This window comes from Dromaius novaehollandiae, chromosome 2 (assembly GCF_036370855.1).
Source record: "Dromaius novaehollandiae isolate bDroNov1 chromosome 2, bDroNov1.hap1, whole genome shotgun sequence".
NCBI lineage: Eukaryota > Metazoa > Chordata > Aves > Casuariiformes > Dromaiidae > Dromaius > Dromaius novaehollandiae.
In genome coordinates, this window is record NC_088099.1 from 5,589,920 (window position 1) to 5,615,454 (window position 25,535).

The following is a 25,535-nucleotide window of genomic DNA, read 5'->3' on the forward strand; positions in this document are numbered from 1 at the left end:
CTGCTGTCCCCAGGCTGGGACCTGTTGCGGCCGATGCATGACCCTGGGCAATGCCCGCTGCCACCAGTGCATGGGCCTGGGCAATGCCCACTGCCCCCGGGGCAATGCCTGTGGGCTAGGACCTGCTGCAGCCAGTGCACGGCCCTGGGCAATGCCTGCTGCCCCCGGTGCACGGCCCTGGGCAATGCCCGCGGTCCCCAGGCTGGGACCTGCTGCACCCAGCGCATGGGTCCTCAGCAATGCTCACTGCACCCGGTGCACGGGCCCTGGGCGATGCCCATTGCATCTGGGGTGGGACCTGCTGCCCCCGGGTGCACAGGCACCGGGCAATGCCCACTGCAGCCGGGGCAACGCCTACTGTCCCCGGTGTGATACCCGCTGCCCCCGGGGCAATGCCCGCTGCCCCCAGCGTGATACCGCTGCCCTTGGGGCAATGCTCACTGCCCCCGCGGCACGAAAAGCCCGGGGCCGTGTTATTTTTTTGCTCTGCCACGGTATTTGAGCTCCGATAGCTTTGTCGCTTTGGTACTCGACGGTGTTTTGCTTTTGCCTGATCCTCAGCCCCTCCGCTCCCGAACGGTGCCGGGGGAGCGCGTGCGGGGCCCGAGGCATCGCTGCCGCCGCACCGCTCTTGCTGCCTGCGAATTAAATGCCAATTAAAAAACCCGCACTTCCCACCCATGGTTTCCCATCCCTTCCGTCCTCATCGGCATCGCACCTTCCCTCCATCCCTCGGTCGAGGCAGGAGCAGAGCGTGATGCGATTTTGCATTAATTGGAGTATTCAGCCTGGTGCTTTGTACCTGTCTGCCTGTTTGAGAGACAGCCTCAACCTCCTAACGAATGTGTCTGAATATTTATCCGCTGCTTCTGAATGGTGCATTTGTATTTCAAATGCTTAATTGTTATTTTTATTTAGTTGCAAATTGCTGTTTTTATTTCCCTGGCGTACCTACTTGGAAACCGCTCTCGCGCAAGGTTAATGCTGGGTTTCTGCCTGTTCATTTCCTCTTTTTTTAATTTTTTTTTAATTGATCGAGTGCTGTTAAGAGCTTCAGGACTCCGCAGCCCCCTTCTAGCCCGTCGCGGGGATCTGCGATATGAAGATAGTGCAATTAGCCCTAATAACCTACCGGGCTCCCCTCCGGTGCTGGGCGGGCGGCAGTCAGGTTTGCCCCCGCAAAGTGCCAGACTCCCGTAGCTGGGGCCTCAACTAACACATACGGCAGGGATCAAATGTCCCCTCGTGACCCGCTGGAGCAGTTGGGCTTCACTGGGACCAGGCAGGTCGCGACAGTCATGACGAAGCACCAAAGAGCCTGGGTTGGAGGCATCACCTATCAATCGCACTCCCAGAGCTCGAGAAGACCTTCCCGACAAAGATGTACACCAAGTGCAACAGGTTTTGCCTTCCTGAATCTCCCTTGATAACCTTTTCTCATGCCCAGGGCTGACCCCAGCCAGGGAGACATGCCCACAATCGTGTGGCAACATCTCCTCCTGTAAATGAAATGAGCCGGGACTGGTTCCCGGCGCCGAGTCCAGCTGGCACAGCACAGCCCCCGCCCCAAGGGCCACAGAGGCCTTTTCCCCAAATCTCCATCCAGCTGATGGCTGTAGCACTTCCCCCAAAGCAAAAAACACGGGCTGCATCCCCTGAGGCTAAGGGGGAGCAAAATCTGGTCTCCGCTTTGCAAGGTCAACGCAGGCTTCACATCAGCTGAGGCTGAGGGAAGGAGGACACAACGCAGGAGATTTGGCTTCCTACTTCTCTGAGCTTATTGCAAGGCAGCCTGGCAAAAGTGGTCCTTGAAGGACTTTAAAAGCGTCTGGCAAGTCACGTGGCTGGCTGAAAGCGCCCTCGTAGCAAGATCGAGCAGTAAGACTTGGCCTTGTAAATAAATCCTTAATGACACATTTGACTACTCCAGGTTTTCACGATGATTTAACTGTAGAGTCAGCTTGAACTTTTACAGTCATGTTGTTTTCTTAGATAAAGGAACAACAACAACAAAAAAAAGAAAAAAATAAAGAAAGAGAGGCTGGACACGCTTCCTGTGCAAGGTTAGAAGACGGTGAACTTTCCTACGGACTTGCCAAAGGCGGTAAGAGTGCGCTTCAGGGGTGTCTGGTCCCAAGGCAAATTGCTGGATTCTCGTGAGATGGTGCAGGAAAGGCGGAGAACTGGGCAGCATTTTTAGCGAGCCCAGGGCTGCAAGCAAAATGCACTCTGAACAGTCAGGGATGGCAGAAGTGGGTCAGAACCAGGGTTACCTGGGTCGGTTGGGCCCCAGCTCCCAGCTGATTTTGGTGGGAAATGTTAAATATTTCTAGGCATCTAGGCCAGACCCATCAAGAATAATACCTGCGCTAAAATCAAGGCTTTACATCCTGACAAATGCCTCCCTGGGTGGCGGGGAGGCAACACTGGAAGCCGGCAGCAGGACTGGCCTCTCCGCGGGGTGACGGTGTGGCCACGGGCTGCGGGAGCAGGCAGGTGAACATCCAGCACCAGCACTCCCAGGCACATCATCTGCCCTGGCGTCTGGGTGAGGTAACAGCTCACGTCTGCACATTTGCCTTCACTCCCTCCGAGACCCAGCTTTGCCTCTCTTTAGATGTCCCTAAGGAAATTGGGTTCCTCTTTGCATTTGATGGACAACTTTGAGTAGGGAGACTGAGAACATCTGAGTTGGGTCTCTCCTCTAAAGCCCTCTGCAAAGGGACATTGCGGGGCAATGGGACCTCACAGGGTCTCAACGTTCCCTGACACAACAGGGGTTGAAATCTCCATCCAGACTTCCTCCATGCCACTACCATCCTCCACGCACTTCTTGTCCCAGTCCCTGTAGGACACAGGCCTGCCAGGGATGCTGGTCCAGGTCCCCCCAGGGGCTGCTGGTGGGGTTAGGGACAGAAATGCCGTACCCGGGCTGCCACACGTTTGCCCAGCACCTCCTCAAGGCAAGGCATCGCTTTCTCCCCGTGACGTCCCATGGAGGGGCTCTGCACTGCTCTGGCCACAAGGTTCAGGTGCGGGAGGAAAGGTTTGGCCATGAAGGTGTCCTCACCTCTACCTGAACGTCTCTCCCTGTTTGCCAGCCCCTTTTTCCTGCCAGCAGATTCGGGAGCAAGGCTGTGCCTCCCCCAGCCAGCAGCGATTTTGGCATTGATATTGGTAGGGCCAGGATGGGGCCCCTTGACCCCTCTGTCCCTATCCCTCCATTTGAAGGTGAACGCTGCCATGGAGGTGGGAGACATCCAGGCGGAGGAGGAGAGAAGCAGTGCCTAAGCCACGGGATGCGGAGAGGGTGATGGAGGAGAGCATTTCGGCTGGGAGAAGGGCAGGATTTTCCATGAAGGCTTGAGGAAAGGCAGCAGGGTTGAGGACATAGAGGGTCCCTGCTCCATTTTTCTGGGTCCCCAGCTCGGTTGCAATCATGGGTGCGAAAGAAGGGTTACCAGCAGGATGGGAGCTGGAAGGCCACGAAACGAGAGGCAGGAGAGAGGCAGCACCGAGCCGGGCTGCAGGCGATGGGAAGGGATGGAGAGGAGGAGAAAGCCGTGCGCTGACAGGGGAGGGAACTGCTTTTACGGGAGGGAAAAGGAGGAAAAATCCTCTAGTGGCCAAGTGAGCTGGAACGAAACGGAGGTGGAAGGAGGGGGAAAGGAGTCAGTGTGGGAGAGGGGAAAAAAAAAAAAAAGAGGAGAAACACTCGGGAATACACAACCTCTCCGTTCAGCCTGAACTGTAGGTTAGCAAACATTGCCAAGTACATTTCTGCTCCGCTGCGCTTACGGCTCAGCGCATTTTTCTGGCGGTTGTACAGTACGTGCTCCTCATCTCGGGAGAAAAGCCAACGGAGAGGGCCCTGCCGTTCGGCGCGGAGGGGGGAACCGGGAAAAATCCTCCGAAACGCCCCAAAATAGGAACCGATCCCCTGGCGTGCCCATGGGCAGGTGGGATCGGCCCCGAAAACGGTGATGTTGGGGTCTTGGGTGTTGCTGTCCTTGGGCTCGGCTTGGCTTTTTGATTTTTTTTTTTAATCCGCCCGGATTATGTAACGGCGGCCAGGACGGGCCCCGGCTCGGATGCCGCTAGATGGCAGGCGGCCTCCTTCCCCGCCGCCTGTTTTCCTCCCTCGCGGACGCTGCGCTCTTCCCTTCCCTCCGGCCCTTCCCCGCAACGGGGCCTCTTCGTTTTCCAGCATTCCTGCTGGTTTTTTTGGAAGGCGCAGCGTGGGCCAGCGTTTCCGTGCCGGGATGCCTTGCAAAACCGAGGGGCACCGAAACCCAAGCAGAAAGCCCTTTCGCAACTCCAGCGGAGACGACGCTCCTTCGAGGCTTCGCCGCCCCCATGCTACCTTTCCCCGAGACAAAATCCTCCCTTTTCCTTCCCTCCCGCCTCCGTTTTTGGGTTTGTTTTCTTTTTTTTCTCCCTCCCTCTCTCTCTCTCTCAGAAAGTCCTGGTGCTGCCTGCTTTTCCCTAGCTTCTCATTTCAAGGCTCAGAGGCAGCAAAGTCAGACAGATTCATCCCTCTGAACACAATCAAAGCCACGGTGATGGGCACACGAGGTTCAAGAAGATTTCCTGGGGTCAGCGCTGGAGGATTTTTAGGCCAGCAGCAAATTAAGCAGGGCCTGGGGCACGACGCCTGTGGGGCAGATGGCCTGACCTGGCTTTGCTCTGCAGAGCTGGAGTGGGGTGGCTGCATCCAACCTGCCCCTGGGGAACAGCCCCCCAAGCCATATCTGGGCATTTCCCTGGGGAGAAATTTGGCCCCATCCATAAGCATGCTATGGATCATGTCAATGTCTGCAAACGATCATGGGACAGTGCTCAGATCTGTGCCCAGGCCCCAATTTAATTTCTTAAAGTTCGCTGAGGCGACTGTCCCTGCTCCTTTCAGTGCTTCCTCCATCCTAGGACCCATTCGAAGGGTGATGTTTGTCCATCCCTGGGCCGTGCCAAGCCACGGAGAGTCCTGCAGGGCCACTCGCCCGGACCTGGCCAAGGTCCCCGGGGTCCCGTGAGGAGCAAGCCCTGGGGTGATGTCTCCAAACCGTGGGGGAGTCACGTCCAGAGAGGCAGGCGCCCCTGAGAAGGGAACCGCAGGAGGGTTGGTGGGCTGAAGGGTGGAGAAGGACGCCTCGAGGCCCATGGAGATGTAATATAGGGCATCAAAGCACATTACCTTTGTTATCCCCTGCCCTAGATATACCCAACTGGGCTGATCCAGGGGACTAGGGACAGGCTTTGGGGTGGCAAAGAAGGAGAGAAGGGTGCTCCTGCACAGGGCTGCTTCTTCAGAGGCCTCTCTGGCCTCTGGTGTCATCTCCCATCGAGTCTCAGGCAGTGGTGCCGTTCCCTGCATCAGGAGGCAAGGCACGACCCACATGTGTCTGTTTTGGGTCTGTCTGAGGATGTGGCTCCTCACACTGCCCCATAGCCATGCTTTCCATCCCGTCGCTAACACAGGACACGCTGAGTATTGCTGAAACGCCCCCTCCTAGGACAGGGCTTTTTTTAGAGTTAAATAGGAAGCAAAAACCTCACCCTGAGCTTCCTCTAGGGTTTGGTTCTTCCTAGAGGTTTCTCTTTGCCGGAAATTTCTTTTCTGCACCCCTGGCCCTGATCCAGCCACAGACTTTATTTCAAATCGTATATCCCCCTGCACTCACATAACTGCTTTCTTGCACTGGGGCCCTTGTCGCCTCTCGACTCGGGAAAGTTCGCGCTCCTCCGCGCTCCCACTTTGAGCTGACGGATCTCCCCTGCCCTCGCTGCCCACTGGGAGAGCTGGCAGCAGTGGCTCGGTCCTGCTTCAGCCTCTCTGCTCTCCTTGCCTGAGGATGCTCAGGCAACACTTAAATAGCCAGGGGTGCCAATGAATATTTTATACTGGCTGCGATGGCCAAGAAAAATGCTGGTTTCCATCACTATCGGAGACTCAAAGGCTTCCCCCAGTGTCAATTTATCCCCCAGTACCCATTTTCGAGGAACTGAGCTGAGACCATTAGTTCATTTTGGCACAAAAGAAGTCTGATTCCTTCAGTCACACGACCTACAGTCAATAGGGTCTGTAGCTTGGACCCAGGCAGTCTCCCAGGTTTGACTGTGCAAGATAGAAGTTTCTGATAGAAGTGCTGGTTGGTTTCCCGAGCCCTCCTCTGTCATGAATTTAAATTCTGCAAGCCCTAATGCAGGGAATTCAAATGCATATTGATTAAGGGCCTTTTATGGATGCCTTGCAGAGCATATTAAAAATAATTTAAAACTTGCATTCCAGTATTAATGACTCTTGTCTCTGGCACTTTCCAGCGATTCAGATCTGACTTTTAATTGAAACGCTTTAGTTAAGACAAATTCCTTTAGCCAGAAAAGATGAAGTGCCCCTTCAGGTGTGCACCAGGTAGGAACGATGCCCAAGGATAATTGCAAGAGCGGGGATTGAAGCAAGGCCTGCCCAGTTGCTCCTTTAGGTATGAAGCACGAGGATAAATCATGCCCTGTAGAAATCTCTCGCATGCCAGCTGTTACAGCCCCACAGGCCAATGCAGCTTTGGCCTCATCTCACGTGAACCGGTGGAGCTGAGCAGTGTCCTCTCTCACCCAGCAGCACTGTGACAACCACAAAAAACTGGTGCTCCCTTCCTTTCCGGACAGCAGTGACCAAGCCAATACCACCTGCCTATCCAACAGCACGTATCCTCACCTAGAAAAAAGAGGTTTCAGGGAAAGTGTAATTGCACCAACGAGGTGTTCAAACACCTCACAGGGAGGTGTTTAAGCCCACTGAAGTGCTCCACAGAGGGATCCCCGGGTCACCTTCACCGTCAGAGCCCACCGAGAAGCTCACGGGCAGACCCTGCGACTCATCCTGCTTTGTCTGCACCGTCACCTTTCAGCTGTTTATAACCTTTCCATCTCGAGCTTCCCAAATTGGCAAAGCAGCTGTGGCTCTCCAGCTGGAGCCTGGAAAGGAGCCGTTGTCCTTCAAGTGGGTGCTCGTACGTGCTCCTCCGAGAAACCATTTCTTTGGACTTCCTCTCTGGGCACCGCTGATTTGAGTGCCGGGGGCTGCTTAATGAACGTCTTGCTGCTCCAGCATAACGCAGCTCAAGGCAACCACATGGAAAAGTTTAATAGACTCCCTCAGCGGGGCGGTAGCTTTACCCTTCACACAGTGCTCAGAAAATGGTGACATCTCTGCATCTGTGATGTTCTTACACTCCACTTCTACACCCGACAGCTTCAATACATAATAGACCCAAACAGTATGAGCCAATTATTGTTGTCTATTGGATTGTACACCTCATGCCTCCCTGGTCATGGTTTCTTCTGCCTCGACATCTGATCCCAGCTGGCTTGTTCCTAGCCTTGAAGATCTGGTCAGAAAGGGCAGCTCAGCTTGAAAACAGAGAGGACAAAGCATTTTAGAGAGCTAGCAGCAGGGGATGGCACCTCAAGGACACCAGAGTCAACATGGCACTGCTTGGTTCAGACTGCAGCTTATTTAATATTTTCTGGCTCTGTGGTGGCCCATGCAGCAGACTGGAATCTGCATTGCAGTTTGGTGGAAAAGTACAAGATCTCGTGGGTTATGGAGAGCTGTTTAACTGCTACCCTTCTGCTCCATGAACATAGCCTCTAGCACGGCATACAAGGGTTGTCTTTGCAGTCCCTTGGTCTCCAGGAAAAGGTCAGTCCATAATAAGCGCTAGGCCCCAGGTGGGTGGTACAATGTCTGATCCAGAGCTCAGACCATCGGGGTCAACGTATACGTGGAAAGCTTGTACCGGGGCAGTCTTCACTCTCACTGGGTTGCGAACAAAGAGACAACGGCATCTGATAATCTGGCACCTTTCCTGAGCACTTAGAGCAGATCAATGTTTTCATTTCAGGACAGCACAGGCCGTTGTACGTCAGTCAGTGCCTTCACCACTGCAAGTGGGTCCTGAGTCCGGTTAGGGGGACTTCAAGACCACAGAGATTTCCAGGCTCTCGCACGACGCCCCACCGTACTGAGTCAGCGCAGAACGAGCTTTCCCTCCAGGCCACCTCCAAGGACTGCAGTGACTCTGGCAGAACAGAGGACAGCCACCACATGCATTGGAGGTGACATCTCTGACCGTGAGTGTTAGAGAAGCCCACAGTCAGTTTTGGTTAAAAAAAGCTTTCCTAAATCCATTGACTGCATGCTAAGCGATCGTTTGATTTTTTACAACTGCACTGAAAATTCAAACCAGCTGGGATCTAAAGCATTTCTCTCCACCCCAAGTAGCTTTTCTATAGGTTTCATCAATGCCACCGGAGTCACCCTACACTTCCCCAGGTACTGAGTTGACAAGTGCAGGCCATCGTGTGTGCAGTACAGCAGTGCTTAGTACATTAGAGGTCCTGATCCTGTCAGGAGCCACAGAACTAGTGAATAACCATTATCCCCACAGAAGGATTTAAAGAGAAAATATGCTGCAATTTTATCTTCAGAGCCATATCTGAAGCTGTTAGAGATAAGCACTGGTTTCATTTCACTTCCCAAAAGGGTCCGTGCCTCTTTTCCTCCCAGATGGTAAAAATACTGCTCCATACCTGCTTGTGCCATAGTGGCATTTTACAGGGCAATTGAATCAGGCTGTGTTCCCAAGGCTTTTTGTGTCGATTTTACCTTGTGAGTCACACAATAATTGGCTTCATTCTTCAGGTCAAATGCCTGGCTGAAAAATATGGCTTTGCTTAGACAGAAGAGGAAACATTTCCCATAGGAGTTGAAAATCAAAAACAGGGTGTACCTTAAATCTTCAAAGCCCAATCCAAGGCATCTTCCAGGCCCAATGTGCACTTATGCCTAATTCTCTCGACTTTTTAACTAGCTGTATGAGCTATAAACTCCAAGGTTAGGCAAGAGTGCATTCACATGTGTTTTGAATATCTTCAGGAGAATGTGCTGTGCTATAGTTCTGAAATACCCAAAGAGGAGCTTGCTGGAGGCTGCCCAGACTTTCCAAATAGCTGTGCTTCACGCACGCAGGTAGATCTGAATGCAGCCCTCATGAAAGAGCCCAGCGAATAACTAAACACCTCCCACCCTGCTCTCCTTCCCAGGCTCCAGTGCTTACAGATGACAACAGCATTCCTGCGAGGCTTTCCGCTGGCAATGTTATGATTAAAGATGGTGGTTATTTATAATAAATGGAGCATTCAGAGGGAAAAGTCTAAGTTACTCCTCTAATCGTGTCCAAGGGTGGCTGTGAGATTGGGGACACCTTCCTGTTCAGTACTTTACCACAGCACTGTACATCATCTTCACAAGACTACTGAAGTTCAGCAGTTTCATTTGGTTTTGCTTGAAGTGAATCAAAGAGTTTTCATGTTCAAGGAGAAAGCAAGACTCTGTTTTTTTGTTTTTTGTTTTTTTTTTCCTAGATGACATTCGGAGTTGCTCTTCTGCAGAGGAATTGAAGATGCTAGTGTTAACCTTTGCAGAGGCAGCGCGTGTTATGTTCCTGTCATGCATTTAATCTTCTGCAGCTCAACAGGATGCTTAGGGAGGGATGGGCATGATGGTCAACTCATTAGTACTGCCTCTCTTTTAAGCCTGGCTTGGCTGGAGGAGAGGCTTTGTTAGTGCTGCTGTCTCCAGCTCTGGGTGACGGCTGTTCACCGCTTCTAGGGCAGCTGCTCCAGTGGTCAATGCTGTGATCACCTCCCCTCTCAGAAATGCACTTCCACAGGCCTGGGTGCTGCATGCACTCTCCCTGTTAGGGCATCAAAACCAAAGCTCTCTGCTACCGTTTGAATGTTTCTGCCCACTCCTGCGATGGCCAGGAGTCAGCGCAGCACACAAAACTGCCCAAATAGTTTGGTGGATCCTGCCCCATACACTAGGAAAACTGGGGGGTGTTACGCACATCTCAGAGCGAGAAGAGAAGGAGCGGGTAATGTCGCATGGCACATGCCCCCCACAGCCATTCGGGGAAGGAAGCTCCCAGTATATAGGGATTCAGCTAATGTTTGAAGCGAAGGTGTTGGTATCTGCTCAGAGCTGCAGCACAACCAGGCACTTGGTGAACTTGCATGCAACCCAGCAGCTGAACCTGAACAGTGTCCAAGTGCCTTAGTCCGTACACGGTGGGAAAGGTGGGTGTGAGGTCAGCCCAATATCCCAATCCAATATCGGGATTTCTCATAGGATCTAGCTTGTGCAGCTCTTGCCAGCATCTTGATCGCAGGCTTAGAAGGGCTTTCTGGAGAAGCAGAGAATCCAGGCTAGGGGTCAAAGGTAAGCTACACAGAAAGAAGATGCTATTCCTTGGCATCCAGAAGATGCCATTTTTTGGTGTGTCTCTATGCTAGTGGTAGTGGAGCTGTATATTCATTTCCTGATGATATGGGGCTTTTCCAGTAGAATTCCCCAAGCTCCTCTATGTTGAAGAGAATGTAGGTCATGCTACAGGCAGCTGAATCACCCAGCTCTCCTAGAGCTCTTTCCACCTGCAGATCTCAAGATATCACACAAAGGAAGCAAGTGGCTTTATTCTCTCTGCAGAGATGAGGGAGGTGAAGCACAGGGGCCAGCAATGGTGCAAACAGATGGGGTGTTTTAATTCTGCTCAGAGGAATTCTCTCTTCCTGTCCTCAACTGTGTTTCCCCAGCTGTTACAACAAATGGAAATGTTGGAAGAAAATGTTGAGGGAAAGGTCGTGGTATGAACCACAATGGTCCAGCCTTCTCTTTGCTGGTGACTAGGTGGCAGTTTGAGAATGTGTCCCTCAGAGATCATGCAGCAGTGTCTTGTTGGTTACTGCCAGTCCAAGGAGTGACTGACTGGCTTCACTTTCTGTCTTAAGAGCAGCCCTCAGCTCCTTCAGCCCACAGCAGGAAAGCTGGTGGGCTGGATGGAAATGTCCTGCAGGTGAAGGGTTGGACCAGTCTGCAGAAAGCCAGTGCCTAGCACTGACAAACAGCGTGCAACAAAAATTGATCTTTTCCTCATATTGATTTTAAGATTTTTTAAATGTCTAGTGAAAGCTTTCTGAGTGGATAGGCTCTATTGTTATAAACGAGGCTGGACTGTTATGAACTAGGTTCCTTCAGAACTCAAACCTGCACACAGAACCACATTTTGCTGAAGAATCTCACCATCCTAATGACCCGAGAGAAAATACGCAGTCCAGGCACTCCCCACCACTTAGGACAGTTCAGAAGCCAGAAGTGAATGCTGTAACCTGAACTCATCTTTAATGATCTGGAGCTTGTTCACACTAAAAACAATACTAATGAAATGTCCTACAGCACAGTCTATAATTCATTACTGTGTTGATTTCTCTCCTTGGCTACAGCAACATCAATAAATAAAAAAAAAAGACTTTGGATCCTGTGGAAGAAATCGAGGAGGAGACATCAAAAGTATTGGGCAAATGTTCTCCAAGGAACATGATAGCTGTAGCAGGCTGCCATCACTTTGTGAGAAAAATAGAATGAAAACGTTGAGATATAACTCATCAAAAATGTGAATTTAATGCAGATTTGTGTTTATCTCTTGTAGCATCTGGAGTTTCCAATGAGTATGACCACATCCTCCTTAAATCGAGCAAGCCTTTAAAAGTGAACCACAAAGAAAACACAGAACTGATTTATTTAGGGAGAAAGAAAAGCTTTTGTTTTCTGTTGTTTTACAGAATGCCATTATAACACAGCTCTGCTTCTTCTGGGACCTGTGCTACGTAAACAGATCGTTGTTGTCCCAAAGGACTTATCCCAGTCGCCTGTCTTTAAGACATATCCCAGTCTCCTGTCTTTAAGACAAGGTAAAAATGCTTTTCTGACCCACCACAGTAGAGAGGACAAGTTGATAAATACTTGTGTTATGGCACTGCTAGTGCATCTCAATAGCAAGGTAGAATAAGAAAGCCACATCTCACTTGCTCTTTTTTCTTTAAACTGGTGACAGGCCACATCAGAGCATTTTCTTTGATTTTCCATCCCTGAGCCTCTAACAGCACCTGTCTGAAGCCCATCTGTTGGAGAGAAAACCCATTTGTCTTCACTCTGTAGTTGTTTGAGGAAAGGGACCACATACACACACATCATTTGGGGGTCCGAGTCCTATAGGAAACCAAGTTTCGATCCTTAACTCACGCCATAGTCAGGTAAGTCATTGAGATCAAACTTGAGCATTTCATGGTGGTACAAAGCTTGCAGAGGTCTGATGTGTTCTCATAATCCCATGGCCAGGCTTTTGTGCTAAATCAAGAGTACTTGCTGTCATGTTCATGGTGACCAGCAGTCTACTCATGCTACAAGCCATCACATCCAGCACTGCAGCATTCCCTGGTGCTCCAGGACACGAGTGCTCTTGCATGGTGGAAGGCATTTCCTTTGAGGACAGGCTGATGTTTCTGAGGTCAGCCATTGCCTTAGCAAAAGCCTCAAAAAAAACAAGAAGCGACTGCCAGGCAGCCACTGCGCTGCCAGGGCACAGCACCATTTCCACCGCTTCCCTTTGTGGATGCCATCTTCAGCAGTGCCGTATAGGAACAGTGACCCCAGAAGTGGCCTTTCCCCAGGAGCCAGGGTGATGGAGATAAACGTTGATTCTTTGGATCGGGAATGGCTATCGGGAATGGCAGCGCAAGAGAAAGTACAACTGGCAGAACTGGCCAGAGCTTTTCCTAGATGATGACAAATCAAAGCTGACAAACTGCTGGCTCTTGCCTTGCATGGTGTCCGGTCCAGGAGAACAGAGAGGACTTGTGGCAGAGGTTTGGGCTAGAGGAGGGAGAGACTTGCAGGCAGGAAGGTGGTGCTGAGGGAGACGTGTGCTGAGCTAACCCTAGACTGGGCGAGGCAGAAGACCAAAACATGAATCAGCCACTGAGCACTGAAACGAGGCTAGTCTTGGTCATTTGAAGTTGGCAACCACAGACTCACCTCACTGCCAGTCAGTCCAGCACAAGCTGGACAGGATATGCCTGGCAAAGAGCCTGTTGAAGCTGTTTAGATCACCATGCAGCAGTTGCTGCCTGAAAACTTTGTGCACTGGCTTATGCAACAATTCACCAGCACCATCATCTCCCAGATGTCTTCTGATTCCTAGCGTAAAGGAAGATGAAGCGTTATGATGACTGTCTTTTCTGTACCAGGATCTTTTTTTTTTTCCTTTTTTGCCCTGCAAGATGCTTGTAAGAGCAAGGAGGACTGGAGGAATGAGTCACAATGGAGGAGAACCAAAACCACCAAGAGCCCCTGTAGCTCTCTCACTGCCCTGTGGAACCAGGAAGGATTAACTTTGAGGCCTGACAAACTGCTTGCTCACAGAGCTGTGGGATACCTGATCCCCTGAATACAGTGATGTTTCAGGGAATCCCTGGCCATACTCTGCAGTGATACATCTATCCTAGAACAGTGCTCAAGACGCCTCTCTGTAGTAGCGGCAAAACACCCCAGTGGTACCAGGATACCCCCTAATGTCCTTGGCCTTCAGGTAGACTAACCATGGCCCCATGCTCCACCAGGTCTCTAGATCTGCCCTGGAGGATATGGGTAGAGGTGAAATAGCAACCTCATTCCTAGCCAGCAGGTTTGACCAGTAACGAAGTGGAGAGGGTGCCAGGAGGGACAGCTAGCTGAATCCAATCAAGCCAGGTATCTCTGCTGATTCCTATGGGAAACTTGCAGATATCAAGGAACAAAATCTCCTTGCAAGTCTTGTCCTCTTGCTCCACAGAGGCTGGCCTAGGCCTCCTGCTTGGACTTTCCAGCTCTACCTCATTGTTTTTCTGTGCAGGTGAGTCCGATTGCTTAAGAGTCAGAGTGCATAGGATGATCATCCAGTGAGTTTCATAGGAAAGAGTATGGGCAAGGGCAACTTTACCGTGAATCTGAGCAGAGAGAACAACCAATCATGTATGGTGGTTACGAAAAGCATGGAAAAATTGGCAGTAGGTTAGTATCCAGCAGAACAGGCAAAACACAAGCCAGCTGATAGGAAATGACAGAGACATCTAAAGACTCAGAGTACAGAGAGCAGAAACACAGGCAGAGGGCTTGGTGGGAATGCATCTGGGCTGGCTGCAGGACATCCCAGCAGGTAGGTTAACAGAGCAGCACAGAGATTCTGTGGTGGAAAATCTTTTAAACAAAAATGATCCAACAGAGACACATTATACTAGGTTAAAGATCTGGTTCTTGTGGCCCTAGTATTTAGATCTGGCCCTAAAATTTGAATTAATGCACTGTCTGATGATGCCCTTAGGTGTTTTGAATATCTCATGTATATTCTACAGTGTAATTGGTCTAAAATACGTATTTCTGGTTCTACTAGCTTTAGAGATACAGAGTCTAAGTCAGATCTCATAGCTTATTTATACTGTTTTAAGAGAGGTGAGAATCAAGCCCCTGGGTTTGGTGGTGCCTTTCACTGCATTCTTCTTTTAGTCTTTTCCTGTCTTTTCAGTCCTATCCCTGACAGGGGAAGCACTGTTCTTTCTACGCTGCTTGTATCTGTTTGAAGCAGTCATAGAAAAAGTGACAATCAGGAAATAAAGAACCTACAGTATCTGCTTTGGCAGGGACAGTACATCTCACTGCTGAGCACTGCCTAATGAAACCAGAAAATGTCTGCCTGGGTCAGACACGGAAATATTAGTGCATTATATTCTTGGATCTGCCTGAGATATCATGGTGCAAGTTTGCACTGTCACACTACAGAATGAATAATGATCCAAGATGGTAACATTAAAGACAAGAAATACGCACTTCAAGACATTCATTTGCAATTCGGAAAATAATGCTGATTAGAGGCAAATGGCCAAGGCCAGATACTTATTATTTGGGAGATCAAGTAACCATCTGGGGCAGAGTAACGGACATAAACTTCAACCTTCCTGGATTACTATTCTCTGCCAAAATGATTAAAGGTTGCTAAGCAATGTCAGTGTATTTCCCCCAAATTGAAAGAGCATAACAAAAATGAATGAGTTCACAGTAGTTCAGCTGAACTTATATCAAGCATAAATGTACTTTATCATTGCTAATGATAATTTCTGTTCCTCTAAGCATGCTGGGCACCTGAAAGGTGGAATGAAAGCCAAGATCTTTTCTTTATGTCGTTTATAGTGGAAGGCTTCTGGATCAGCAGAGATGGGCTATCAACCTCTTCTTCAGGCATCGTCTGGCAGTCATAAGGCCCTAGTTCAGTGTCCAGGTCTGTTGCTAAATGCTGTCTCAAGCCTTCTTTTCTTTCCTCTCCAAATCTAGGAAAAATGAAATCCAGTCTCAGACAATCCGGTGACTTCCTCCACCTCATATGATAAAACAGAGAATCTTATCGAAGCATAACTTTCTGAAAGGAAAGGAAGGCAAAGGGGTAAGAAAAAGAAGGTAGCTAAACCACCCCATATTCTCAGAGATCCCATGCAATAGCATAACTCTCCTTGTTTTTGTGAGCCAGCCACCACCCCCTTCCTATCAACACACCACCCTCACGCGGTGGTGGGACCTCCACCCCCTTGCCCAGTGCAGGGTCTAGGGTCTCCTGAGAGGTCCCGCTGACTTGCTAGGCATGCTGTTTGCCGGCCTTTCAGCCTACTCCTCCGCTCCTCTAAGCACCTGGTTCACCTCTCTGCTCCGTCTCCTCTTGGTCCTCCTAGCCACAAGTACAGAGGGGACCCAAAAGCAAGATTTGCCACAAAACGGGAAATTCCCCAAAGAGACTCTTGTGACAGCAGAGCTTCGAGGTAGAGTCACAGGAGGAATCTGGGCAGAGGGCCAGGGCCTGCCCGTGGATGTGACATGATAAACAGGGCATTAAGTGACGGAGGGGCTGGGATGAGAGAGGCGAACCTGAAACTATCCCCTATCACGACTTGCAGAGACACAGAAAGGAGTCTGAGGTGCACAGCAGAAAGCTACCACCATCACGGAGACCATCAGTGCTTGCCGAAGGTCCACCTACCCCCTCCGGGTGGGGATCAGCCGGAAGTGGAGCCGGTGACTAACGTGGGGCTGGTCTCCGCGCTCCTCCGCAGCAGCCAAACTCAGTGCAGTTCATCTCTCCAGATTTCCTAGTATTTGTTCTCTTTTTCTGGGAAGAGGAGAGAGCTGTAAGAGGCCCATCTCGCAGGGATATTTAGAGAAAGGAAAGTCCATTGTGTGAAAGAATTTGGTATTTCAGAGTTTGTTTTCCTTCTGACACAGAACAAAACACAGTCATGTCAACCCCGCCATAAGGCAAAACAGAACAAAAAAAGAGTGGTGTTCAGTCTGGACGTGATCGATAGAAGCTTTTCTCTTTTCAATCTCAGAATAACTGCTACTATTGCAGTTAAGAAAAAAAAAGGAAACAAACTCCACATCAGAACAGATAATGAGAGCTTTTCACTCTACCAGAGTCCAAGCAGGTTTCGAGCACTGTTGGAGTCCTCCCTTCCACCTCAGTGGGTTTCCTGTGCCACAGTGCTGAGATCAAACCAGCTCCCCTCTGCTCCACTTCTGCCCTAAGTGGGAAACGGAGCTGAGAATCAGGCATCAGGTCTTAAACAACAAAACCTGGAAAAGGGCAACGCAGCGAGCCTGTAAGAGACCAGCAGTGTTATTTTGCACCAGTTTTCCTTGAGCAGAAGGACTCCTGCAGAGCGGAGTCATGAAATTTTAGGAAGGCTGGATATAAGGGTTGGTTCCCAGCAGTAAAACTGGGGGGAAGTCACTGACTGGGTGCAGTGCTTTCGGTCAGACCGAGACTTCGCATAAGGAGCTCCAAGCCCAGCTTTCCCAGCCTCCCTGATGGCTCTTGATGGGTCACTGCCTGTCCTGATGTTCTCCACCCCTGGGATGGTGGTATCTTGTGGGTACCGGTGCTTGGATGAGTTTCCCTCATGGGCCGTTTCAGGGTGCTGATGCCTTCCCAGCGCCGGGAAGCAGCTCTCCGCTGGCTCTCCATAAGCGTTTCCCAGGCATTTGGCATCGCGCCTGAGAACCGCTCACTGCTCTCTTTTCATTCGCGTTAATTCACTGCGTTTCCTTCCGCGCTCCTTGCGAGGAACAGAAGGAGAGCTTGTTCCAGCATACGAGCCCCATTCGCTGGAGCAAGGGGTGGAAAAAAGGGAGCGCGGCGAAGGGGCATCTCCCACCCCTCCGCGGCCCCGCGTGCCGAGTGCGTGCTGCTTCCCAGAAAATACGGTAGAGCGTTCGGCCTAAAAATGTGAGTCTGATCTCATGACACAGGGTGGCCCGCATTCCTCACCTCTGACATAACCCGCTGGGAGTGTGCTCGCAGAAAAACACAAACAAGATGTACTCGCTGGCGGACGGGAGAGCCAGGCGGCTGGCAGATGTGCTTTATAGTAAGAGTAGCCCGCGCGCGGCCCCCGCGGCTCTGCAGCTCCTTCCAGGCGCAGCCCAGCCCCTCCCGCGGAGGATGAAACCACAGCGCTCGCTGCAAGAACAGCGTGTTCCTCTCCTTCCCCAGCAAGCCAGCGCACAGGCGCGCGGCCCGTCCTCCCTGCACACGCGTGCCGGCGTGAGCGGTCCCTCCTTGCCGTCTGCTGCACCCACCTCCTCCTGGTCCCTCTCCCCATCGGCCCTCTGGGGAGAAAGGAGAGATGAGGAGCTGGGTGGTGGGATGGTAACATGCTGGTGTTTTAATATCATCCGGGGAGAAAGCTGAGTTTCCCCAAGGATTTTGCTGCCAAATGTCTGAGGGCATTTTTCATGACCTCTGGTGCTTTTTCAGTTGGTTGGTGGTTGTTATTTTTTGTTTTGTTTTTGTTTCTTTTTACATGTTACTCTCTCTGGGACAGACTCACTCCTGGGTGTGTCCTGGCTGTGGCTGGTACAGTCCAGTGGTGCAGCCATCCGGAGCGTGAAGGTGACAGGAGATGCTCTGGAAAGGGTCTCCAGGAGTCGGTGCAGACCCTTAGGCTGCCCGTGAACGTGCCGAATCTGTGGGTTACCAGGCCTGTAGGTCCTGTGGGTCCCTGGGGGAAATGGCCAGGGAATGCTCCAGCATGATGTGTCCCGGTCAATGAAACCCACTGACCTCAGGCTTGCAAGACCTGGTCTTTCAGCCTTCTGCCTATGCCAGCAAACTACTCCGTCCCCTGCCTCCTCTTCCTGCTCTTCTCAGCAGCCCTGCAGCAGAGCCAGTGGGCTGTGGGGCACACCTGGGCCCCTTTGCTCTAGACGCATCGTGCCGTGATGCAATCTCTGCCCCAAAGAGCTTCTACAAAGTGCTGGGTGCTAAGGGGCCATGATTTCTCCCATTATCCAGACGGGCACTGGGATTAAATGATTTACCTGAGATCACAGAGATAATCCAAGCAGGGTAAAAATCTGAACCGCATTGCCCTAAACACGAGGCTGACTTTCCTCCCAGGAAGAGCTGAGCCTTCTTGCAGGTATGGCCTTGTACCAAGCACAGGGTAGACCCTGCACAGTGCAAAGCATGCCCAGGACCTGCGCTGAGCTGCCCTCCCATTTCGCCCAGCAACATCACATCACTTGTTTACTTTCTTTTGCAGATGCCCTAAACCTTGACAATGACCTATTTTCCCTTTTGTTGCGCAAAGCTTTTTTCCTAGAAAGAGGCTTTGTAACAGTCAGTCCAACCAGCTGAGCTCTCCTTGGTGTGAGTATATATAAGCAAACTTTAAATGACTGGCAGGTTTAACTTAGCTTAAACACACCCAAACCCACATGCAGATGAGTCTGGAGCCTAGGTCAGACGTTACCTGAAGCTATCCCTTGAGACTGCCAGCCCAGGTCGCAAGAGAATCAGATTAAAAAAATTCTCAAAATCCCCCTTCCTCCGCAGCGCTTCCAAGTGTTCAGGTTTGCTATAGGATGGTATACAAGAGAAAACAAGAGAGACAATGATTCAAACTTGTTTCTTCGCAAAGAGTGCACAGAAAGTTGGTCCAGAGCCAAGATCAAGCAGAAGGAGAGCTCCTTCACGCACAGGTCCAAGCCTCCTTCGGCTGGTTCCTTGCCCTGTGGCTCTCCATCCCTTCCTTTGCTCTCAAGGAGGTCTCTTGCTGCTCTCTAGCCGTCTGTAGCTTAGGGCTGCCTCCTTCTCAGGACCTTGACAAGTGATCAGAGAAAATTTGTTTTTTTCTCTGTCTCTAATCTTCAGCCCAGCATTTTAAAGTAACTGAAAGTCAGTGTTGATTTATTTTAAAGGGCCAGGCTGTAACCTGAAACTAGAGATATAAATTCAGCCTAACAAGTTCCTGTTGGCCAGCTGAAAGCACAGGTTAGAAATTAATCCAGCAGCAGCAGATGATCTAGGTTAAACGCTTACTGTTTACCCATGACTGCTCCTTCCCGTGCCCCTCAGCACTTGCAGCCTAGCTCTGCACCTAACCATGCTCTAGCCTGGATGGATGAGCCGACCCACATCAAAACAAAACACATCTTGAAGCCTGATGTGTTGTGGACAGGGCTCGGTTGTGAAACAGCTCATGTGCCCACCAACATCTACACACGCGCATGTGCACACAGCGTTTCCGAGAGCTGTAGTCAGCAGGCTTCAGATTCCTGCCCGTGGCTCCTCGTGTTTCAGTTGTCTTGTCCATGCAGCAGCATGACTGCTATTCGTGTTTATCCCGCAGGGATGCTGCTGGTGACCCGGTTCAACCCCAAGTGCTGGCAGAACGGCGCTGTTAGTTGCCATTCCTGTTGCATCAGCACCTGGAAACTGCTGTGGTCAACCAGCACCCTCCTGGGTTGGAGAAAGCAAGGACCAGGTTGCTGTGAAGTATGCAGAGATGACAAGAGATGACAAACGAGGTGTGGACACATGTGGGAGACCAAGGAAACTATTTGCCAGTGACAGCCTTAGTTGTAAAGGCTGAGCTTCCTCCAGCAAGCACTGAGATGACTGCAGATAAAACACCTTTCCAGCAAGTAGCTGCAGCCCCAGAGGGGTCCCAAGGAGAGCAGCCAGACACGGGGCAGATCAAGGAGTTCATGTCATCAGCTGATGATGCCAAATGGCAAGCTCAGCATCTCCAGTGCTCAGACAGCTGTCGGCTAGAGCAAGAACTGTGGAGCTGTAGCAATGCTCAGACCTGTTTGCAGCAAAAGTGTGGGCATCAAAGCGCAGGAAATGGGTGTGGGGGGGACCTACCTTTTCCTGATTACACAGCCAAACACCAGGTTTCAGGCAGGGAAATGAGCAGGATCACAACAGGCCTCTTTGGCGCCCTCCGTGATAACTAGCAAGAGCCCAGAGGGAGAAGCACGAAGGCATGAACAAGGGCAGAACCATGCCAGGAATATCAGTGTAGTTTTGCTGTACCATGGGAGCAGAGATGCTCTTCTCTAGGCCTTATCCCCAGCTCAAACCAGCCTGACATGGTGCAGTGACTGGAGACAGTAGGGTAGGTTAACAGATCCTCTTGCTTCTCTTGAATCCGTATGGCTGGTGTTTAAAGGAACAAGTGATCCTAAGTAAGCTGGTCTTCCCTGGATGCAAGACTCAAGGCTGAACCCCTGGGTAGATTCTCTCATGTCAAATAAAATGATAAGGTCTCCTTTCTCTCTCTCTCTTCCCCCCGCATCTGACTGGCTAGCTTCACAAACTCTGTAGACTTGAGGTCACCAGGACTGCAAAGCTACCTCAGAAGTGGTTGGAACTGATTTCCTGGCCCACAGGTGGTAGAGGGGAGGCCAGGAGAGAAATAGCATGATCATATCTGCCAATTTCCTTGCCAAAAATGCCAGGGACTACTGGGCTACATGTTAAAAAGCCAGCATTCTCCTGTAGTGGTGATGAATACCTGGGGTACATCAGCTCTGACAGCCTGCGGCAGACCCACAATTTTCTGTGCTTCTATACCCACATGGAGATGTGGATGGAGCTAGAAAGTGAACATGAATAAAAGACATGATTTTAATTGTTGACTCTTAACCTGGAGAGATATGCATCAGATGAGGAGACAGTGGACGTTTCTTCCTGCTCTGGCTCTGATAGACAATGTATGGACTGCACAGGAGCTATAACGAAAGTTTTCACTGGTGCAGGGGTAGTGTAAGACGGACATAACCCTGGCCTGGAGGCTGGAAATAAAGAAGGGAGGAGAGATGCTGCTAGTGACATAGTGAGGAGGATGCCTAGCTGCAGAGCAACCCCAGAGCAGCCTCACAGATCACAGAAGACCCCAGAGATTGTTCTAGGTCTTCACATCCCTCCTTCTAGCTTCATATAAAAGAAATGCAAAGCAGGGCTATGGCTTACTTTCACCCCTACATGAGCTGGAACCACTCGAGAGGAGCAGCCTGGAATGTAGCCAGATGCCTATTACAGAAGAAAAGGCATTGTGACAAAAAACAAACAAACAGAAAACACATGTGAGAGAGCTGCAAGTATTGCACTTGCAGGTTTAATGGATGTAAGTGCATGGAAGGGCTGTACAAATGCCTTCTTCCATCCCTGGTCTCTCTGTTGGAATCAGAGGGAGCAATAAATTTCACTAGTAGTTCTGAAAGAAGTCACTTGGGGTTTTCCCATCACTTAGGGCAAAACATGAAGAGGAGAACAGGCAAGTATGGCATTAGCAGGGAATCTAACGCTTTGTCAATACAAATGCTGTGCCAAGTGCTGCAGAAACATATCAGAAAACACAAAATCCACAAAGTTGGGGTGCTTCCAAATGAGGGATGGAAATGACACTGAGCGTAGCATTCACAGAGCGAATTGCGTTCCACCCTATGACCAGGCTTGCATGTGACTCCTTTGTGGCACTGGGTCATGGTGACCTTCCAGTTCCCTGATGCCTCCTGCCTGGCCTGGCTAGGGCCAAGCAGAGCAGCCCTGGTCCTCTCATGTGAACCCCATCCTCCATCCCATGACTCAGGGCCAGGTGTCTCACACATGGCTAGAGAAGAAAGTTTAATATGCTTGGAGGGAGCAGCCTGCAAGATGGGATGATGGGAATCATTTGACCCGTTTCAGCTGACTCCTTTAGGATGAGATGAGTTGTGCCCTGAAAGGGTCTCCACTGTCTGCAAAGGGAGTGTGGAGTGACTAACCCAGGGGTAGAGTCCTACCATGGGAGCTGGAAGGCAGGAGAGAGGAGTCCTGGCCTCTGTGCCAGGGCTTGCTGTAGGAGAAGGCATCCAAACCCACGCACACACTATAGCCACTCAAGCAGCCTTTGCTAGGATCACTCTTCATCTCCCCACAGATTCCAGGCCCTTCTTACATTAAATCATAACCCACCCTGCTCGTACAGTATTTGCTGACCTCAACACACCAGCAGCCATGAAACGTGGAAGCCACCATCAAATTTACAGCTGGAACTGACAGAAGCCCTAAACTGACAGTTAGCTGTGAGCAAGTCAGCTGGCCACATTGCAAGGCATATTCCCGCGCTGACTCTCGTTTTACCATTAGGTCCTGATCTGTAATGCTCACAGCACCACGGCTGACCCACAGCCCCGGGGACATGCAGCTGTGACAGTCTGGCTTTGCAAGCTTCCCTGCTGATGGACCAGTCAAGCTTCAAACAGCACCTCAGCATCAGGCCGCTTCAGTAGGATCCTGAGAGTGGAGAGACACCCACAGCCAGCTGGATTGAGACATTTTCTTCAGGGGGATTTTGGAGTGAGTCTGCAGCTCAGCTTTTGCTAGTCCTCAAACAGTCCCCCAGGCCCTCACGTACAGAACAGTGGGTGCATGTAAAAAGCCTGCAGTCTCCAAAGTTACGTGATTTGTAATCTATACCAGCTTCCAAACTAGCCTCACCCCTGACTGTCCCTGTAATCAAATGTGCTCAGTGGGCTCCTGGTAATTTTCAGACAGGTATGCACAAGGACTCAGGGGAAAATGCAGCTATGATGCATGGGTGCTAGTGGCAGGACACAAAACTGCTCCTTGCAGTATTCACTGATTTTCCTCCCCAAAATTCTTCCCTGAAAAATACCCCAATCCTTACGTTGATTACATAAAAGCTGCCAGAAAAACCCAAGGAGCAGAAGGGCCCCTGGCTGGAGCTGTTCTTTGAGCTTCGATAGCCCTGCAAATAATTTTCCCAGGTTTGCAAAGGAGTTTTAGCTGTGGCACTAGGCTGAGGTGATATGAAATACAAGTGGTCTCCAAGAGAGTGTTATCCAGTCATGGTGGTTTTTATGCATGCTTCTAAATGTGCATTGAATACAAACAAGGATGGAGCTGCCTGATGTCTGTGCTTACCTCTGCACGGGTTATTGGGCACATGGGATTTTCCATGCCTCTACACTACTAGGAATAAATGCAGTCTTCCCAAATACTAAGCACCTTTGGAGATCTTTGCTGTGAGCAGGATCAAGCCCCTGAGCTCCAGGCATGCAGTGGAGTGCTACTTTTTTGCCATCACAAGCTAAAATGAACCATCTCTCATCTTCTCTGTGGGAAAGATGGAGATCGTTATGTAAGTCCTCTTCAGTCTGCTGACTCAGTCCCTCAATGCACAAGCAGTTCAAATGCATTTTTTCTGTCCAGAGTCATGAGCCACAAAAAGTTCCTTCCACAAGCAGGGAACTTCCTATTAGACAGACATCTTGGCCTGGCAACGTGGTCCATGTGCTGGTGCCCATTGCTGGGGATCAGAAGAGACAATCAGCTGAGTGGATTCGATGTAAACTCTCCAGGTCTTCAGGGAAGAGCAGCTGGGTCCATTGTAGGACAAACTGGGGCTAGGAAGCTGGCAGGTACCTTCAGCACTGAAACAGCACTACTTTATCTCCAGTTTCATGAGTTTTCTCCATTTTAAAGCCAAAGATCTTGAAGTCAAGCAAGTAGGGGAGCACCAATATTAGTGTTATAAAAAAAAAAAAAAAAAAAAAAAAGCGTTCATTTGAGCACCCAAAAGGCACACACACAAAAAAAGTTAAATAACACACAACCCCGAGTTATATTTTACTTTTATTTCTCAGACATCTGGCTCATGACAGCTGGGTGCTTGAGGATGGTGGTACTGCTCACAGGGACCTGGCCACACCACAGCCAGCTCATCTGGCCCTGCCAAAGGAGAGAACCAGGCTTCCGCAGCCCACTGATCTTCACTGCTCAGTGCCAGCCCCCCCAGAGGCAACCCACAACACTGCCTGGCCCTTCAAAGCTATTGCTGTGCTCAAAAGGGACGGCAGAGCAATAACTTTTCAGGCAGCTCTTAGATGGTGGTGTCCTATCTTCCTGATTTTAGGAGATTCCCTCTGGGAACAGGCAGTGCAGTGCAACTCCCCATCCTGGACATGCCAGACTTGAACATGCAGCTTCTCATGGGGCTCCTCGAGGAGCCTTGGTCTCAACCTTGGGGGTGCTGGTGTAACGGAGGGTGCTGGTGTAACGGAGGGTGCAGCCGCTGAGTTATTCCCTAGTCTCCTGTAGCACACGGAGTTTCCTACAGGTGTGGGGGAGTCCCTCTCTGTGGGTGACAAAATATTCCTGCAGGCCAGCTTATGGTGGTGGTATTAGCTCCTGCAGAAACAGAGGCTCACCACACACTTCCCCACCTCCTGCTCCAGGTGCGCAGCATGTTTCTTTGATCTTACCCTCTCCAAGATAAACACAGAGCAGCATATATAAAACACTCCCCTGAATACGCTTCTCCCTCTGGGGAGAGAACCCACACAGTGACAGATGTTCACTAAAGTACTCCTGGAAAATATTAAGTAGCGAAGTGCTGAGCACAGCAGAAGAGCCCTCTAGAACAGAATGGCATTGACATCAGCATCAAGGCATCCTGACCTGCTGTCGCCAAGGTAAAAAGGAGCACATAATATCCATTTTAACCACCTTCCCAATTGTTGGTCTGAACTGAAGATGTGTTGAAAGACCTTGGCCTTCAACAGCTTTTGTTGGCTATGTGTTTCTTTCACAGAGTGAAAGGCTGACCTCAGAAACAGTATCCACGGGAAACTGAAAAACAATATTGTGTAGTATAAATAGGCTATACCTGGAAATGCTCTTTCCATGGTTGTGTCTACAGACTTAGACTTAAGATCACATTACCCTGGTTTAACAAATTGAGGTGTGTCAGCTGATCCATAGTAAGTAACCAAGTTCACGCAAAAAAATCAGAGTAATGCAGTTTCTCCTAAATTTCTGCCTCAGTTTCCTAAATCACTTCCTCTAAACCAGTAACTCTCAAACTACAGCCAGCCCCCAAATAAAAAGCCATCCACACTAACAGAGATCACATCAGCAAGTTCTGTTGCCTTTCAGATGGGACTCAGTATCTTTTCAAGATTGCAAATGGTTGTCCCATGGAGCAGGATGGATTCCTCCAAACTCCTTCTCCTGGTGACAGGGCACAGAAGGAGAAAGGATGGTATTACCACTGCACAGGAACCTGTAATATTTGTGCATGAGCTAAAAACCTAAGCTTGTTCTCCATACCAAGTTTGATGTTTTCTTTCACATTCACTTCTAGCTAAATCATGCAAGAGAGAGAACACATCCTTGTCTAGAGTTGCTGCTGGACCAAAGAGTCCCATTACCCTCTCCTCCATCAGGCAGGGAGGACCTTCAGATTGAAGTTGGAAGATCATG

General features: G+C 50.3%; 1 long non-coding RNA gene across 3 annotated transcripts; it reads right to left on the reverse strand.

Moving 5' to 3' along the window:
* Positions 1 to 11,622: 11,622 nt before the first annotated feature.
* Positions 11,623 to 17,571, reverse strand: LOC112980707 (uncharacterized). 3 transcript variants are annotated; one of them, XR_010387525.1, is made up of 3 exons: positions 15,960 to 17,571; positions 12,935 to 15,347; positions 11,623 to 12,841 (listed from the first exon to the last, which is right to left on the reverse strand). It is a non-coding gene; the product is annotated as an uncharacterized LOC112980707 (long non-coding RNA). The 3 variants fall into 3 exon arrangements; XR_003258480.2 differs by having other exon boundaries at positions 11,623 to 15,258; XR_003258479.2 differs by having other exon boundaries at positions 11,623 to 15,347.
* Positions 17,572 to 25,535: the final 7,964 nt, after the last annotated feature.